This window comes from Diceros bicornis, chromosome 8 (assembly GCF_020826845.1).
Source record: "Diceros bicornis minor isolate mBicDic1 chromosome 8, mDicBic1.mat.cur, whole genome shotgun sequence".
NCBI lineage: Eukaryota > Metazoa > Chordata > Mammalia > Perissodactyla > Rhinocerotidae > Diceros > Diceros bicornis.
This window is the reverse complement of record NC_080747.1, coordinates 24,280,288-24,299,651: the sequence shown is the minus strand read 5'-3', so window position 1 is coordinate 24,299,651 and position 19,364 is coordinate 24,280,288.

The following is a 19,364-nucleotide window of genomic DNA, read 5'->3' as shown; positions in this document are numbered from 1 at the left end:
TAATAAGATTCCAATCACATATCCATGCTATGTGATTTGCTTTTGTTAACAAGTAAATTTAGTTTAAAGTTCATATGAAAGAAAAAAATGGCTGAAAACTACCAGGAAAAATTACCAAAAAAAAATTGAAAAGAATAGTGACGAGTTCCTTTTCTTTTTCCTATAACGTATTTAAGAGAATATTAAAATTATATGCTTTGAGAAATTTCTAATGCCAAAATTTACCTGAGGAGAGTTAGAAACTTTAACAGAACATCGACTCAGAGATGAACACTTAAAGAAACACTATATCCAGATAATTTTATACCTAAAGTTTAATGAAACTTTATATGCAATATGACTGCTCTGTTATTTCTCATATTATGGACCCAAGAACAGACTAAAACCTTTCCTCTGAATATTGTCTGAATCTTAATTCCAAAAGCTGTTGAACAAGTTAATAAATACCATATTCCATTATATCAATATTTGATAAAAATATAGAGTTGAAGAAATTTGACATAAATTATCAGCAATTTTTTGCAAAATTTAACATGAGAAATTTTTAACATTTTAATAAGATTTTAACATTATGTAAGAAGCAGAAGGAGAGAAAAGGACAAGCAGCCACAGAGAGAAATGTTCCATTGATCCCTGAGGAACATCCTAGTTCCACCTCTCTCAGATTGAGCTCTGGATGTGGTCGATAGAAGTGATAAAACTTCCAGAGATGTGAAACTTGTACATCCCTTTCCCCTTTGGAGCCCTTAAAGGCAGCACATCTCTGTTCCCTGTGCCACCATAGAACGCCAGAAGTCGTCTAGAAGTGCTGGTGTTGCTACACACAGATCACCAGAGAGGGCCTGGAACAGATCTTCACATTTTCCAAAGACCCAGCACAGTGGGAAGAGCACCTAATGTTTTCCTGATCCCCACCTCTTGCCTTAAGAAGAGTAGAAAATTCAGTGGAGAGAGGGACCATGGACCTGTAGTCATCGAAATGAGGAGGCTGCAGAGGATCTGTGTGGAACTCAGAGATCTATACTGACTTTGAGGACAAGATTTCACTCCTCAATGAATGTTTGCTATCGAGGAAACTCACAGCCACTTAAAACTCATTAAGGTTCCCTCCAGAAAACTGGATAGTTGCTTTGGTCTGAATGTTTGTATCTCCCGGCAATTCACATGCTGGGATCCTGATGCCCAATGTGGTGGTGTTAGGAGGTGATTAAGTCATGAAGGTGGAGTTCTCATGAATAGGATTAGTTCTCTTAGAAAAGAAACCCCATAGAGCTCCCCAACACCTTCCACCACGTGAGGACACAAAGAGAAGTCTGCAACCCGGAAGAGGGTTTGCCATGCTGGCGCCCTAATCCCAGACCTCCAGCCTCCAAAACTGTGAGAAATAAATTTCTGTTGTTTTTAAGTGACCCAGTCTGTGATATTTTGTTATTGCAGCCCTAATAAACTAAGATAGCATTCAAAGCAAATATTAAGTTCAGTATATGAAAACAGAGAAAGTTCCATGTTGATACATTTGATTTTATATTTATAGATACAATTTATGAAACTAGCCAAACTAGAAAGAAATAAATGGACACATCTCGCCTCTTACAACTTATTTTCTAATTGGTCCTCTTCTGTATTTTCCACAAGGGCCTATATATAAGACCTTGTCCTATATATGTCTACAATATAATATTTATTTATTCACTCATGTCAAATGCTTATTCAAAAATCCATTTTTATTTAGCAAAATCCTTGTCACACTTTGTACTAAGAATTGTATCCATTTAGCAAAAGTTTCATAAGCTATGTAAATAAGACATAGCTATTTTCACAAATAATGTTCATTATCACACATTAGAAAATTAAACACTATTAATGATATAATTATTATATAACGAATTAATGATTAAACAATACTTCACAAACAAACTTCAATATCATTTGTAGATTGTAGTTTTGATCACAAAGAATAAATTCACAGAGTATGTATAGGGCAAGATTTTCAGTTTTAAAAATGTTGGAGGTATGTATATTTATATACATATATAAAAAACATTTTTTTTAACTGAGCTACATAAGATATGTATTCAAAAGCACGTTTATGTGTGTAGAGGGAAGGACTAAGTATCGTCAGTTCATTATTAGCCTCCCTTTTAATGGGGCCTGTTAAACTATCAGGACATTTGTTGAATGCTAAAAAACACATAATTGCATCACTCAGTAAGATAGCCAGCCCTCTCTTTTCAAACCGCATCCTCCAGAACTAAAAGGTATGTGCAGATTAGTAAAATGTATCTATTTCCCACTGTCTTCCAGACACTAAAGCTTCTTACACGTTGGTGGGAGAACATCCCATACCACAGTGCTATATTTGGGTAGCTAGATATGACTTAAAATATGTGCATATAGATAAAGCCTTTATTTTTTTCATTTAACTCAAAAATATTTCTAGTTCTATTATTTATTATAAAATGTATGCATTTTCACTGAATAAAGCAAACAGTAAAGAAAACTGCATACCAACAACAGAGAGAGTTACTTTGAATATTTTGATTAATATCTTTGCAGATATAGGCTAAAATCAGATCAGTACAGAGAATTAGACATGTACGTAAATATGTATTCCAAAATGTAATCATCTGTATGTATGTCTTCATATATGTAGATTATATATATATGTGTACATATAGTATATGTGTATATATCACACACATCCCAAAATATAATCATAGTGAATATTCTGCTTTATAGCATTAATTTTTCTTAATAATATATATTTAATAATATTTTTTAAATTATTCCGTTTTTATCCCTACATACCTCCATTGTCATCATCATAATCGTTGGCATCATCAGCATCATACTGTTTAATGGTCACACAATGTGTCTTTTATAGATAAAGTATAATTTTTGTGCACAATCTCCTATTTTAGAGCACTATTATCAATTTTTAATGTTATAAATAATATTAAATCATTAAACATATATTTTATTCAACAAAATGTACATCAAAAACTGTTCTAGCAAATGGCCACAGGAGGGAAAAATATAAAAAATATCTGTTTGCGTGGTGCTCACACAGATATTTGTTTCCAATTATTTTCTTGGTGAATAATATTAGAAGTACCATTATTTGCTCAAAGAAAATAATATTTACAGGATCTTTCCATATACTGCTAAATTGTACTCCAAAAAGTCTGAGCCCAATCGGAAATCCATTTTTTCTTTTGTTTTTTATTTTGTCTTTTTTGGGGGGAAGATTGGCCCTGAACTAACATCTGCTGCCAATCTTCCTTTTTCTCCTTTTTTCTCCCCAAAGCCCTAGTAGACAGTTGTATGTCATAGTTGTACATCCTTCTAGTTAGTCTGTGTGGGACGCTGCCTCAGCGTGGCTTGGTGAGTGGTGTTTAGGTCTACACCCAGGACCCGAACTGGTGAATCCTGGGCCACCAAAGCAGAGTGTGCAAACAACCACTACGGCACCAGGCCAGCCCCTAGAAATCCATTTTAATGTATGAAAATCAACTATGTTCCTATATATTTTCCATCATTGGATATTGTCATTTAGAAATATAAATTTGTCAGTCATATAATCATTTTAATCTGAATAATTTAATTTTAACTATTATTTAGATCAAATTTTTTTAACATACCTACTGAAATTTGGTATTTCTTCTGAAAGGCACTGTGGCATGGTGGTTAAAAGCCTGAACAATGGTGCCAGACTGCATTGGTTTAAATCCTAAGTCAGGCACCTCCCAGCCATATGACCTGGGCCTAGTTACTTAGCTACCACGTCTCATTTTCCTATCTATAGAAAAGTGAGGATTAAATGTAGTTATATATATGTATATGTATAAAATAATATATCCTACGTATATAATTTAGAATAACACCTGGTATACAGAAATCAGTATATAAATGTTGTTATTGTGTGCTCATGTGCACTTCCTCTATTTATTTGGGAATTAATCTTTTGATATTCTATTATAAGAATTCCTTAGAAATAAATAATATTGATTCTCTTTCAGCCCTATACAGTCAAACCTCCCTTAATCTCCCCAAGTGAGAACCAGTCTTTTACTTGGATGCCCTAAACACAATGTGTTTTCACTTAAAAAGCTACAACTTCAAGGCTTAATGCTCTAAATGAACCAATGCCCTATTTTATCAGCCTATAGATGAGCTCTTTAGTAAACCTGTTTGGTTAAAGGGAAGTTTTACTTGTGCTGATGAGTAATTGTTCTGATTAAATAAAACACTAGATTGTTTTTGTTTGTATCTAGAGGGGTCCACATTTTCTTGGGAGGTCTAGAAATAAATACATGGAGGTTAATGAAAACACAGGCTTACTTTGCCAGTGTTTTAGATAGACGATTAACTACAAGGAAATGTACAATAGTGGCATTAGAAGAGAATTCCAGCTGATACCTTTCACTGTATTGCTTTCTTGTAAATAATGACAATACTTCAGAGGAGAATTGCTACAGTTTCATACTCAATAAAGGGGAAAAAAGTCACCTCTCGCTACTTGGCACTCCCAACTCTGACAACTAATTCTATTTCCCCGTGAGAAAACAGAGACGGTGAAGAACAATGCCCCAAAGTTTCAAAATTGGTAAGAAAGAAATTATAGACAAGAGTTTGACATGAAAAGTAATTCAACAAAGTCAGAATTACCTTGCATCCCTTGGCTCTTTAATGATGGGCCCAAATGCTCCATCTCCACTCTATCTCCTTTCGCAGCAAGCTTCTGCATTCAGAGACGTTATTCTAAAACTTTCTAAAAGACCTAGACCTGACCTAGTCGTCATCATCTGAGTAGGAAATCCTGCCAGCTTTGTGTCTTCTTGTTTCAGATCAGGCAGTGTAATTAAAAATGAGTCACACTTTGGGAACCATAGAAAGACACCTTTTCTTGAAATTCAGGTATAGTGCTATTTCTGGTAAATTCCAGTGGTCTAATTTATTCAAATGTCCAATAATAACCCAGCAGGGAGAGTGCCTGGGGTCCTATCGTGAAGTTTCTGTCTCTCAAACCCCTTGCTTGAAATAAAAGAAACTACAGAAATTATTTTCCCGTGGCATTTTTAGTCCTTCAACACGATGGAGAAAAACAAGTTTCTCCCAGCAGTCTAAGCATCATGTCATTGCCACCCACCCACTCTAACTATTCTTCCTCCTTTTCTTGAGCGAGACTATGCTCATTTTAGACAGGAAGGTCAGCATAAGAAGGTAAAAGAAGTAGATAATCAAAACTATAGAAAAAGACACTATAATCTCTTTCAGAATCAGTGTATTGCATAAACAAGCGTCTTCCATTTGTCCATATATATATAACATATAACTAATAATATAAAAGCAAATATAAATACATAATTATAATACGTTAGAGGCACATATTTTAGCTTTTGCAAACGCATCTTCCAAAATGTCTACTATTGATTCTTCTTTGAAGGGACTCAACAAATAACAATACTGAGGCTAATGGGCGCTCCTTAAAATATAACACTGCTGACAAAACAAAACCCCCAAATAAAGAGATTCTCAAGAACACAAAGAAAGCAAGTGTGTTGATGCCTGCATTCAATTACTGTACTCTAAAGCATTCATTCCTCTGGAAGAACCTATTATTTTTCAAAATAATGCAAAGTCTCAGCAGGTGCCATCGTAGTGGGCTGTGCAAACTGTATCTCCGCCAAACTCCAGTAATTATTTAGACCAGTGAGACTCTGTGTGTGCTCGACAACAGAGTCAGCATTCACTACATCACTTCAAATTGTGTGTTGAATCTTATTGTTAGGATCATGACATTCATTACTGGGGACTAAACCCTTCATTACACAGTTTGTCAAAGTCCTCAAGCAATGCAGTATTTGCAAAAGAACAAGCAGAATTAGTTTCCTATTGGGAGCTCTTAGAAGCAAAAAAATAATAATAATAAAGAAAGAAAGAAAAGAACAAAAGGATTTCCAAAATACACGTTATTTTGTCACCAAATAGTGACAGCTCTTCTTTCACCCACATGTCAATCAAATTAGCAAAAGTACACAATAGTTAAGAATACTCAAGAAACTTCTTTTTAACAATACTATAGCTTTGAAAGTTCACTTTTTCAAAATACCATCTTTTCTACAACAAAATAATACCTATTGCTTGTAGTGGTATTTTGTTTGTTTGTACCAGTCATATGATTTGAGGAAATATGTAGTGATGTTGGAAAGGGACAATAGCCGTATAAGGCTCCTGTAACAACTATTTTATTTCACTGTGTTTTTTAGTAAATATAATTTTGTCATAACCCCAATCATGTTAAGAGAGTAGAACAAATCCATTATAAACACTAGATTTAACTATTGGCTATTTGAACTTTCTTATTTTTAAGAGGAATTTCGAAGATCACTTCCTATTTGTTAGTCATGTCCACTATGCCCTCTAATCTAAAACATGTACAGCATACTACATAGGACTTTGTTATAATTTTTTTAATAATAAATACAAGTTTCTCTTCAATGGAGAATAAATCCAAAGAAACTTGGCAGTCTCTGAGACACAGAATATTTAATGCATGTCACATGCCTTCACAGCCAAGAAAACCAACCTACGTTACAGACAATGGACTTTCAAATTTGGGACATTACCTTCCTCAGATGACCACTTATCAAATTATCCAGGCCTATCAAAAGACACTGCAGCTTGTCCACTTAGCTTGAAGTTTCTCTCTCTTTGAATGGATTTGCTGATTGTTCTGTTTCTTCTCCTTTAGTTAAAATTTATTCTTCACTTCACATAGTAAGCTGGATCCAATGCAGCTAAATGCCTTCTTCAGCTTTTCTTTTGTTAGCATTTCCCAGATTCTGTTTCTTCTTCATATGGATAGTCTTCATTATCTACCTGTATTTCCAACTGTTGTTCTTCCTGTGCGAATGTTCTGCAGGAGTTCCTATCTCTCCAATTCAGTTTCTGTAGCCATCTTGGCTTTTTCCCATCTATCTTCCTAGAATTTTTAGGAAGCAGTCCATTTGTAAATTATATATCATTAGTTATTCCCAGAAGGAAGGTGGAGAATGTAAAAGTCAAGTTACCTGTAAAAGATAACAAAACTGAGACCTAACTGTGATTTGAATCTATAAGGTCAGATGGGTGGTGTGGCTTGGTGTGCATGCGCACACACGTGTGTGTGTGTGTGTGTGTGATTGCTTTATAAAAGGGGCCAAAATCTTCCTTTTTCTTTCTTTTTTTGTTTTTTTTTGTGAGGAAGATCAGCCCTGAGCTAACATCCGTGCTAATCCTCCTCTTTTTTTGCTGAGGAAGACCGGCTCTGAGCTAACATCTATTGCCAATCCTCCTCCTTTTTTTCCCCCCAAAGCCCCAATAGGTAGTTGTATGTCATAGTTGCACATCTTTCTAGTTGCTGTATGTGGGACGCGGCCTCAGCATGGCCGGAGAAGTGGTGCGTCCGTGCACGCCCGGGATCCGAACCCGGGCCGCCAGTAGCGGAACGCGGGCACTTAACCGCTAAGCCACAGGGCCGGCCCCCTTTTTCTAATATTTCTAGTCATTGAAATACTTGAGTTTCTCAATAACAGGTATGTTTTTCCTGGCCTGTTGTTATTGATTTCTGAGAATTCATTTCAAACACTGTAAAATAGACTATCCTTGCTTGAGACTTGACTTTCACAATTCAGCCATTTCTGCTTCATAGGTATGCAGAGTTAACAAATTGTCTTGTCCCCCTGCGGTTTTCAATTATTACAGTTTACATGATTTAAATTAAACTGTGGGCCCCAGCCTGCTGTAGGGACAGAGAGAACATAGGATTTCTTCTTTGACATTCTGAGACAAGGAAAGAATGGGTCCCAAGCCCCGCACAGGTTCACAGAGGGAACAAATCATCAGAACTGAGGTAAGTTGCTTCAGCCCCAGGAGAAAAACCGCTTGTAATTGAGCCAGTATTCCAATAGGAAGAATAAATTTGAGAAAGAGTTACTCTGTTTTATACCTTGAGTGGACAGACTATAGACGGAGATGTCAGCACTCATGAGGCAAAGCATTTCTTAGGGCAGGAAACAAAGAACTGCTGAAGAGAAGACTCTCAAGGTGCTTGGCATTGAAAATCTACTCTTTTTTTTTTTTTTGTGAGGAAGATCAGCCCTGAGCTAACATCCATGTTAATCCTCTTCTTTTTGCTGAGGAAGACCGGCTCTGAGATAACAGCTATTGCCAATGCTCCTCCTTTTTTTCCCCAAAGCCCTGGTAGATAGCTGTATGTCATAGTTGCACACCCTTCTAGTTGCTGTATGTGGGATGCTGCCTCAGCATGACTGGACAAGCGGTGCATTGGTGCGCGCCCAGGATCTGAACCCGGGCCACCAGTAGCGGAGTGTGCGCACTTAACTGCTAAGACACGGGGCTGGCCCAAAAATCTACTCTTTGTAATAAGATATAAATGCATCTGGATGTTTCAGTATAATATTTCCTATCGAAGTGTATTCATTATAGAATTTAACACCTCTTCCCAATTTCATTTTTGCTAATCAGATATCAAAAAGCAGGATGCCTCTTCTGCCCACTAATGGGCAAATTAAATGTTTGAATTATAATACCTCAAATTTGGAGTGATATTAAAGATCGTGGACTACAACACTCTCTTCCTCTGTCCCTATTCCAATCCTTGGAGCCTGCCCACAACAATCCCAACATGGAGTTGTCCAGCTGTAACATAAACACTTCCAATGACACACAGTGCCTTTCACCCAGTTGCATATAGTAACACCAAGTGGCCAGTCATTTCAAGAGAAGAGTAAGATGAAACATGAAGAAGGTCTGATTGGTAAATAGCAGTCTGTATGATTCATATGGATTATCTTACCACACACACACAAAAGTAATGACTATGGGCAATCAGCTCTTTCATCTAAAGATGGCCACCATTCAAACTCAATTAATACTTGAAATTCTTTTTGGCCCCCTTCCCACAATCGCTCCCTCTTCCTGGCCTATCTCACTGCCAGGACAGGACAAGAGGATATTCCTGCTAGAGTCCATGTTGTTTTCTCACAGAATTCCTATATTTTCTTTTATGAGATGCTTTAAGGTGAAATTAGTGCAGAGTTGTATTTTTCAGCAACAAAATTATTTCCTTTTCTCATTCAGTTTAACATCTAAGATCGCCCATGTTATGCCAACTAACTTTGCTTTCTAAATATAGTAGTTCCCTGTTCTTCACGGGAGGATATATTCTAAGAGCCCAGGATGCCTGAAACCGTGGATAGTACCGAACCCTATATATACTATGTTTTTCCTATACGTACATACCTATGATAAAGTTTAATTTATAAATTAGGCACAGTAAGAGATTAACAACAATAACTAATAATAAAATAGAACAATTATAACAATATACTTAACAAAAGTTATGATAGGTCTTAGCAACCTCAGCATACGACACTTTTTCTTTCCTTATTAAGTTGAGAATTTTCATGTTTTCACTTAAAGAAAGCACTTTATGGCTTCTTTTTGGCATATCTGAATTGTCAGCATTGCTATTGCATTTTGAGGCCATTACTAAGTTAAATAAGGGTTGCTTGTATACAAGAACCGTGACAGTTGATCTGATAACCAAGGTGACTACTAAGTGACTAACGGGTAGATAGCATATGCGCTGGACAAAGGGATGATTCATGTTCCCAGTGGGACAGTGCAAGATTGCATCATGCTACTCAGAACAGTGGGCGATTAAAACTTCTGAATGTTTATTTCTAGAATTTTTCATTTAATATCTTCAGACCTCAGTTGACCACAGGTAACTGAAACAGCAGAAAGCGAAACCGTGGATGATGGGGGGACTTACTGTAACTCTTTTACGGATAAATATGTGGGAAGGTCTTCACTGTTGTTTTCATAGATTATCACTTATAAGACTGGAAAGAGAATAAAGTTTCTACTTAATGGTATAGAGTAGATGCTCCACATTTTTATTGAAAACCAGCATGACTGGATCTGAGATTGTCCAAGAGAAATGATTTTACATAATGAGTGAAAAAGAAAACATCTCCCTCCAAATAGGGAAGGATTCTCAGGGAAGTGAGAAAAGATCAGAGGGATTACAAAAGATATTGGCACCAATTGATGACACATTAAGCAGATACATTTCCTTTTTTTTTTTTTTAATGTTTTATTTATTGCAGTAACATTCGTTTGTAACATTGTATAAATTTCAGGTGTACATCATTATACTTCTATTTCTGCATAGATTACATCATGTTCACCACCCAAATACTAATTACAACACATCACCACACACATGTGCCGAATTATCCCTTTCGCCCTCCCCCCTCCCCCCTTCCCCTCTGGTAACCACCAATCCAATCTCTGTCTCTATGTGTTTATTTATTGTTGTTGTTATCTGCTACTTAATGAAGGAAATCATACGGTATTTGACCTTCTCCCTCTGACTTATTTCGCTTTGCGTAATACCCGAAACGTCCATCCATGTTGTCACAAATGGCTGGAGTTCATCGTTTCTTATGGCTGAATAGTATTCCATTGTGTATATATACCACATCTTCTTTATCCATTCGTCCCTTCATGGGCACTTAGGTTGCTTCCAAGTCTTGCTTGTGAATAATGCTGCAATGAACACAGGGGTGCATGTATCTTTACGCATTGGTGTTTTCAAGTTCTTTGGATAAATACCCAGCAGTGGAATAGCTGGATCATATGGTAGTTCTATCCTTGATTTTTTGAGGAATCTCCATACTGTTTTCCATAGTGGTTGCACCAGTTTGCACTCCCACCAGCAGTGTATGAGCGTTCCCTTCTCTCCACATCCTCTCCAACACATGTTGCTTCCTGTCTTGTTAATTATAGCCATTCTGACGGGCATGAGGTGATATCTCATTGTAGTTTTGATTTGCATTTCCCTGATAGTTAATGATTTTGAACATCTTTTCATGTGTCTGTTGGCCATCTGTATATCTTCTTTGGAGAAATGTCTATTCAGGTCTTTTGCCCATTTTTTAATTGGGTTGTTAGTTTTTTTGTTGTTGAGATGCATGAGTTCTTTATATATTTTGGAGATTAAGCCCTTATCAGATGTATGGTTTGCAAATATCTTCTCCCAGTTGTTAGGTTGTCTTTTCGTTTTGTTGATGGTTTTCTTTGCTGTGCAGAAGCTTTTTAGTTTGATGTAGTCCCATTTGTTTATTTTTTCTATTGTTTCTCTTGCCCAGTCAGACATGGTGCTTGAAAATATGTTGCTAAGACCGATGTCAAAGAGCGTACTGCCTATGTTTTCTTCTAGAAGTTTCATAGTTTCAGGTCTTACATTCAAGTCTTTAATCCATTTGGAGTTAATTTTTGTGTATGGTGTAAGGTAAGGGTCTACTTTCATTTTTTTTCATGTGGCTATCCAGTTTTCCCAACACCATTTGTTGAAGAGACTTTCTTTTCCCCATTGTATGTTCTTGGCTCCTTTGTCAAAGATTAGCTGTCCATAGATGTGTGGGTTATTTCTGGGCTTTCGATTCTATTCCATTGATCTGTGTGTCTGTTCTTGTGCCAGTACCATGCTGTTTTGGTTACTATAGCTTTGTAGTATATTTTGAAATCAGGGAGTGTGATACCTCCAGCTTTGTTCTTTTTTCTCAGGATTCCTTAGCTATTTGGGGTCTTTTGTTGTTCCATATAAATTTTAGGATTCTTTGTTCTATTTCTGTGAAAAATGTTGTTGGAACTTTGATAGGCATTGCATTGAATCTATAGATTGCTTTAGGAAGTATGGACATCTTAACTATGTTAATTCTTCCAATCCAAGAGCACGGAATATCTTTCCATTTCTTTGTGTCTTCTTCAATTTCTTTCAGCAATGTTTTATGGTTTTCAATGTACAGCTCTTTCACCTCTTTGGTTAAGTTTATTCCTAGGTATTTTATTCTTTTTGTGGCAATTGTAAATGGGATGGTATTCTTAATTTCTCTTTCTGCTACTTCGTTGTTAGTGTATAGAAATGCAACTGATTTTTGTATGTTGATTTTGTATCCTGCAACTTTACCATGTTCGTTTATTACTTCTAAAAGTTTTCTGGTGGATTCTTTAGGGTTTTCTATATATAATATCATGTTATCTGCAAATAGTGACAGTTTCACTTCTTCCTTTCCAATTTGGATCCCTTTTATTTCTTTCTCTTGCCTGATTGCCCTGGCTAGGACTACCAGTACTATGTTAAATCGGAGTGGTGAGAGTGGGCATCCTTGTCTGGTTCCTGTTCTTAGAGGGATAGCTTTCAGTTTTTCACCATTGAGGATGATATTAGCTGTGGGTTTGTCACGTATGGTCTTTATTATGTTGAGGTACTTTCCTTCTATCCCCATTTTATTCAGAGTTTTTATCATAAATGGATGCTGTATCTTGTCAAATGCTTTCTCTGCATCTATTGAGATGATCATGTGATTTTTATTCTTCATTCTGTTAATGTGGTGTATCACGTTGATTGATTTGCGAATGTTAAACCATCCTTGCATACCTGGAATAAATCCCACTTGAACATGGTGTATAATCTTTTTAATGTGTTGTTGTATCCGATTTGCTAGTATTTTGTGGAGGATTTTTGCATCAATGTTCGTCAGTGATATTGGCCTGTAGTTTTCTTTGTTGGTGTTGTCCTTGTCTGGTTTTGGTATCAGGGTAATGTTGGCTTCGTAGAATGAGTTAGGGAGCTTCCCCCCCTCCTCAATTTTTTGGAAGAGTTTGAGAAGGATAGGTATTAAGTCTTCTTTGAATGTTTGGTAGAATTCACCAGAGAAGCCGTCTGGTCCTGGACTTTTATTTTTGGGGAGGTGTGTGATGACTGTTTCGATCTCCTGACTGGTGATTGGTCTATTCAAATTCTCTACTTCTTCTTGATCCAGTTTTGGAAGGTTGTATGATTCTAAGAATTTATCCATTTCCTCCAGATTGTCAAATTGGTTGGCACATAGCTTTTCATAGTATTCTCTTATAATCTTTTGTATTTCTGAGGTGTCTGTTGTAATTTCTCCTCTTTCATTTCTGATTTTACTTATTTGTGCCTTCTCTCTTTTTTTCTTGGTGAGTCTAGCTAAAGGTTTGTCTATTTTGTTGATCTTTTCAAAGAACCAGCTCTTGGTTTTATTAATTTTTTCTATTGTTATTTTGGTCTCTATTTCATTTATTTCTGCTCTGATTTTTATGATTTCCCTTCTTCTACTGATTTTGGGCTTTGTTTGTTCTTCTTTTTCCAGTTCCTTTAGGTGCATTGTTAGATTGTTTATTTGAGATTTTTCTTGTTTGTTGAGATAGGCCTTTATTGCTATAAACTTCCCTCTTAGAACTGCTTTTGCCATATCCCATAAATTCTGGCATGTCTTATTTTCATTTTCGTTTGTCTCCAGGTATTTTTTGATTTCTTCTTTGATTTCTTCATTGACCCAGTCATTGTTCAGTAGCATTTTGTTTTATCTCCATGTATTTGTGGCTTTTCTGATTTTCTTCCTATAGTTGATTTCTAGTTTCATACCGTTGTGGTCAGAAAAGATGCTTGGTATTATTTCAATCTTCTTAAATTTATGGAGACTTGTTTTGTGGCCTAATATGTGATCAATCCCGGTGAATGTTCCATGTGCATTTGAAAAGAACGTGTATTCTTCGATTTTTGGATGAAATGCTCTGTATATATCTACTAGGTCCATCTGTTCTAGTGTGTCGTTTAAGGCCAATGTTTCCTTATTGATCTTCTGTTTGGATCATCTATCCGTTGGTGTAAGTGGAGTGTTAAAGTCCCCTACTATTATTGTTTTACTGTCTGTTTCTGTTTTTATGTCTGTTAATAACTGCTTCATATATTTAGGTGCACCTACATTGGGTGCGTAGATATTTACAAGTGTTATATCCTCTTGTTGGATTATTCCCTTGATCATTATGTAATGCCCTTCTTCGTCTCTTTTTACAGTTTTTGTTTTAAAGTCTATTTTGTCTGACACGAGTACTGTTACCCCAGCTTTCTTTTCATTGCCATTTGCGTGGAATATCTTTTTCCATCCCTTCACTTTCAGTTTGTGAGTGTCTTTAGGTCTGAAGTGTGTCTCTTGCATGCAGCATATATATGGCTCTTGTTTTTTTATCCATTCAACCACCCTATGCCTTTTAATTGGAGCATTTAGTCCATTGACGTTTAAAGTAGCTGTTGATAAGTATGTACTTACAGGCAGATACATTTCTGATAGAAGTCTTTCTGCCTGCAGAACTGGAGGAAAGGCTCAGGGCAACAAATAAGGGTGCAAAGTCTAAAGGGACAATTCTGAAAAGAAGAGATCCAGAGACTAGGAATATAAAAATCTGTGTGTAAATGCTGCCCAAATCCCCGGCTGACGCCTAAATCCAGTAAGCACCAAGGAAAACTACATGCATCCTAGTTAAGATTATAAGAACAGAACTGAGATTTGAGCTGCCACCTTAGAGTGAGTCCAATCAAGTTAATTACCTGTTAAAACCAAAAAGCAAACAAAGCATAACACTCTTCAAAAGAATAGAATTTAAAATCTCCACAAAATTACAATCACAATGCCTAGTAAATGATAAAAAAAAATTAGTGAACACACAAAAAAATAGTTACAGTTTCCAAGAGAAAAGACATTCAAGGAGCCCAACCTTAGGATGACCCAGATGATAATATTATCAGATAAAGATTTTACACAGCTATTATAATAATGCATAGTGATGTAAAGGGGAATATGAGTATAGTGAATGAAAAATATATCTGAGTTATTCAGCTGAGAGTCAGAACTAGGGAAACAATTTCAAACAGACCATCAAAGTAAGGAGAATGTGAAGCCAATGTGGAAACTTGAGGGATTGGATAATGGGGGAGAATTTAAATACGTATATATATTTATAATATACAGATTGTATGAAATTGAAACATGACTTGAATAGGGGAAATAAAGTAAGCTTTGGAGAGGAGAGATTATATATTTCCTGGAAGAACAACTTAAAATTGGCCTGCCAAACAAATTACATTAATACCCCAGTGTTTAATTAAGATGTACATGCAGGGTCGGCCCGGTGGCGCAAGCGGTTAAGTGCACGCGCTCCGCTGCGGCGGCCCGGGGCTCGCAGGTTCAGATCCGGGCATGCACCGATGCACTGCTTGGTAAGCCATGCTGTGGTGGCACCCCATATAAAGTAGAGGAAGATGGGCATGGATGTTAGCCCAGGGCCAGTCTTCCTCAGCAAAAAAAAGAGGAGGATTGGCAGATTTAGCTCAGGGCTGATGTTCCTCACAAAAAAAAAAAAAAAAAAGTTGTACATGCAAAGAGAAGACCATAGCCAAGTCCCCAGGAAATTGTATGTTTCAAAGTGAAGTAAACTAAAAGAAGGATGTACGTAATTTTCTCTTAGTTTTTGTAACTTGGATCTACCTGATGTTTTATTATTAGTTGAGTAACTGCTATAAAGTATCAGAAAAATAGGATAGCTATCTCAGGTACCATCTAAGACTTAAATCCCTTGACTTGCTGTGATATTTCTTATACTGAGGGAATAGCTTTTATTAGAATTGTTGCCTACTTCTTCAAGAGAGGAAAGAGAGGCACCATGACTGGCTTCCCAGAAACATAATGATTATTAAGATCAAAATTAATTCATAAATAATCCTTAGACAGTGTGTAAGTGTTGACTTACAAAGCAAAGACCACAAAAAAAGGTATCCCTCTGACTGGTTGTCTAGTGTATAGATTGTCTTAGCCCATGTTCCACCAAAGCAGAGCCCAATACAAAAACTTATAGTTATGACTTTATTAGGGAAGTAACTCTAGAAGCAAGAGTAAGGCCAAAATGCAGGGAGGTAGGAATGACAGTGAGCAAACACAAATGTATGTTATTGAGGTAGCCACCCTATGATATCAAGCCAAAATAACTGCTCAATGTTACAGTCCCACCTTTCAAATGAACTTCATCAACTTTTCTGTAAATAGGGGACTGTTTCAAAATAATAATAAAGGTCATTAACAAATTTCTGGGTCTACCTATTTCCCCAATATATAGTTTTTCTAGGTAATGTCCACAGGTCCTTAGGGAAGGATAGGGTAATGATTGTGACATATAATCGGTGGTGTTACAGAGTCCTACCCCAAGATGACCAAACTATTCTTGAAACAGTTCTGTGCCTATCAACTGTCCTAAAACTAGAAACTTGGTTAAAGACAATAGTCTTCTATTGTAGAATTTCTTTTCCTCTTAATTATTCTAGTTGAACTACCTCCTAATGTACTCTCTGTCCATTTCACTCTTAGGAATACTACAATTTATTAGCCATATATCCTTTCGATCAATGTACTTTGATTGAATTTCCAGGTTTTCCTTCCCTGATGGTTAAATGCTGCCATCTGGTCTCTTCCATTCTGGAACTTGACAGTCGCAGATGCTGTCCACAGGACCATCTCCCAATATCAACTTACAAAGACAAAGACCACCAAGCATCTCACAGCTGCCAGTGCCATCACCAGAACATTGCTTATTGCTTTAGTGAAGTGATGGCTTTTAGACCATCCCAGAAATATCTGTCAAGTGTTGAGCTCTCAAATTTACATGATAAGATCATTCAAACATTCTCACATCCTTGTGGTGTTTGACCACAGTCTCAATACTATGCCAATAAAGCTCTGGCATCTCGAATTTGTTTACTATAAGCCACTTAAAGTCTAAGCTGCAAAGATCCATTCCCAGAAATCATTAGAAGACTTTTCCCACCTGCATCCTCATGGGCTCCTTCTGAAAAAAAGCAGTAAAGGGAAAGGGAATTGAGACAGGAAAGAAGGGAGAGCAAACACAAGGGAACATTACAGAGCTAGTCACCCTTTGGTGTCAGGCATAAATGATCACTTAGTCTTGTGGACTTCTCTTCCAAGAGGCTATATAATATACTGTATCCTGGGAGGTTCAATAGGAGGAAGAAGGAAGAATTTGTTCCCTAATTCCCATTAACTATTGGCTAAAGTTCCTTCCCATTAAGTCTTAATTCCCCACGTTTCCTGGTTGCTTATGTATTGTTCCCTAGTAGGTCCCATGGCGAATCATGCTTAGTAGCATCAGGGGTGCCCGAAAGAGGGGAGTGGGATGCACATGGAACAGGCGTGAAGTGAGTGAGGTACATTAGTGAGTGCACTTTTGAAGTAACGCCAGAGCCCATACATAGTAGGTGATAAATACTAACTGAGTTGGTATAAGTGAATAAGGTAATAAGGTGAAGAAGTGGCCAAGAACCATGAAGTGAGATGGAGAGAATGTGCGGTGGCGCATCAGATGGGTCCTGTCTAACTGTACCCATGTTGACACCAAAATGCACATAAAAACTCAGAAAATGGTGCCCTTCCTACAGCACTGGGAATGTTCAGTTCTTAGCCTCCAAGTGACGTGAGATGTCTAAATCAACAAACGTCCAGAAAAGTAGTTCTATCTCTAGAACGTTAATGAAAAAGACAAGCTTTACCTTGGGAAAGCTACTTTCATATGTCCCAAGAGCAACTCTCGCTCCCATTAGTGTTGTAAAAGTCAAACTGGCAAAACTCAGCCTGAATAAAGAGAAAAAGAAAAAAAAATAATATGGTATCAGAACAATAGCCAAAGATACAACTTTCACTGAGCTAAGTTCCAAAATCGAAAAGGGTCTCTAAATTGTAAACTAATTAGATGAAAATACTCACATTCGCACATGTGTTTAAAAAGTAAGGCTAATTTTAAAAATTCCATAAGTATTCAGACTCATAGAAGCAACATACTATCTAGAAATGAAAAAAATTACGTTTGCCTAAATCTCATAAATAGTATAACCAAGACCATGGATTAAGCTACACAGAAACTGGAGGATGCAGGCAGCAATCTCGGTCACATATCTCAAGTACCTAGAACAACGACTGATGCATATCAGATGCTCATTTATTCTTTTAAAAGAATACATGAATTTGTGTTAAAGGAGAAAACCAATGACAAAATTACTGAATAAATATATGATTATGGTTTTAAAAATGACCCTGGTATTTCTATCACATTGGATATATATTTTGAAAGTAACATATTGATTTTATTTTAAAATGTCAATATTTATAATACAACAGAAGTTATATTCTATGCAATTTTTTAAACTTATGACAACTAATTACACATACTACAAAAAATGTTCCCCAATGTTACACAGTTTGAGCATTATTTTAAAAAGTATATGATCAAAAACATTTAGAGACTACTAATTTAGAAAATATTGATCTTCAAAATGCAGTGGAGTCTAATAAATTAGTATTCATGTGATCTTTTGTTCATCCAGCTCTGAGCCTCCCTTTTGTAGCAGGCAGTGTGACAGGCATTGGTTTTGTGGTGATGAGCATGTTAGGCTTGGCCTCTCTTTGACAGAGCTTCTGGTTTAGTAATTCACTGTTAGTGATACTTAAGAAATAGTACAAGTGTCAGATATTAAAAGCTACTGTCTTGAAATATTCTGTTAACCTCAAATGAAAACTTATTAAATTGGATGGAAAAAATATCAATCCTTATGCATCCTTATGTAGCATTCACATTTCTTTTTCATAAAACACAGCTCTGTGAAATAATCCCTTACAAAATCTCTTAATTTAGTTTACATAAATCCCAATCAAATTGATCTAGATTCTTTCATAGACAAGTTCACTTTGTGTGATAAAGAAAATAGAACTTATTCAAAAGGTGTAAAACAGTTAAAATAAAGAAAAAATACAATTTTTAAATATTGAATCAAGCTTCCATCAAAACTCAGTGCTTTCCTTAATTATTTACAATAAGCGGAATTTGTCTATCATTAAACCAATATATTAAGGAAATATTCCAGTCAAATTACACTTTACATTCCTTCATGTCATTCCTAGATGTGTTCAAGCCATTTGGGGCACCTGAACTTTCTGTTTATTAAAATGTAGCCCTTTCTTTAAGAACCAGCTTAAAAGTCAGCACCTCCATTAAGCCTTTCCTACCTGTAAGTATAAAAGTACCTAAGTCTTTGGTAGTTTAAAGAATTTAGTGCCATTTATTTTAAAAGACATCATCATCATCATCTTCATCACCATCATCATTACCATCAACTTCATTTTCCGTAATTATATCTTACATTGCAGGTAATTGTGAGTTTCTCATCTATATTATTTATTAGGGACTTGCCTATACAGTGGTTTATGTTGCTAAAGTTTTAACCACTGTGATCAAAATATGTCTGATATGATTAGCACTCAAACATGTGCAGATTTTCATTCATATACTGTCCTAACATTTCCTTTGATAATTTGAGCATGGTTCATAGACTCTATTCTCCTTATCACTGTCATGTTTGCTTGTCG